The following is a 285-nucleotide window of genomic DNA, read 5'->3' as shown; positions in this document are numbered from 1 at the left end:
ATAGCTCAGAATCTTAATTGGGGAGGGGGATGACTGCGAAGTGATGCCGCACTCAAGCCGAGAGGGCGAGGCGCAGGCGGCGAGGTGGCAGCCTCACGCGGGTGCACAATGAGTGCACACGCCTCGTAAACAGAAGCGGAACCCAAGACGTCTCGTTCAGGACAAAGGTAGCATCACAGGGTTCACCACATCATTTATTTCTCCTCAGGTCATCGGCAGGGACCAGGGCCAAACGGGCCCATGGCAACTACCCTAGTGTCCAAGCGGTAGTGTCTAAAAGGGTCT

The sequence above is a fragment of the Penaeus monodon genome, chromosome 22, assembly GCF_015228065.2.
Source record: "Penaeus monodon isolate SGIC_2016 chromosome 22, NSTDA_Pmon_1, whole genome shotgun sequence".
NCBI classification, from domain to species: Eukaryota; Metazoa; Arthropoda; class Malacostraca; order Decapoda; family Penaeidae; genus Penaeus; species Penaeus monodon.
The sequence above is the reverse complement of the archived record's forward strand: the minus strand, read 5'-3'. Positions refer to the sequence as shown.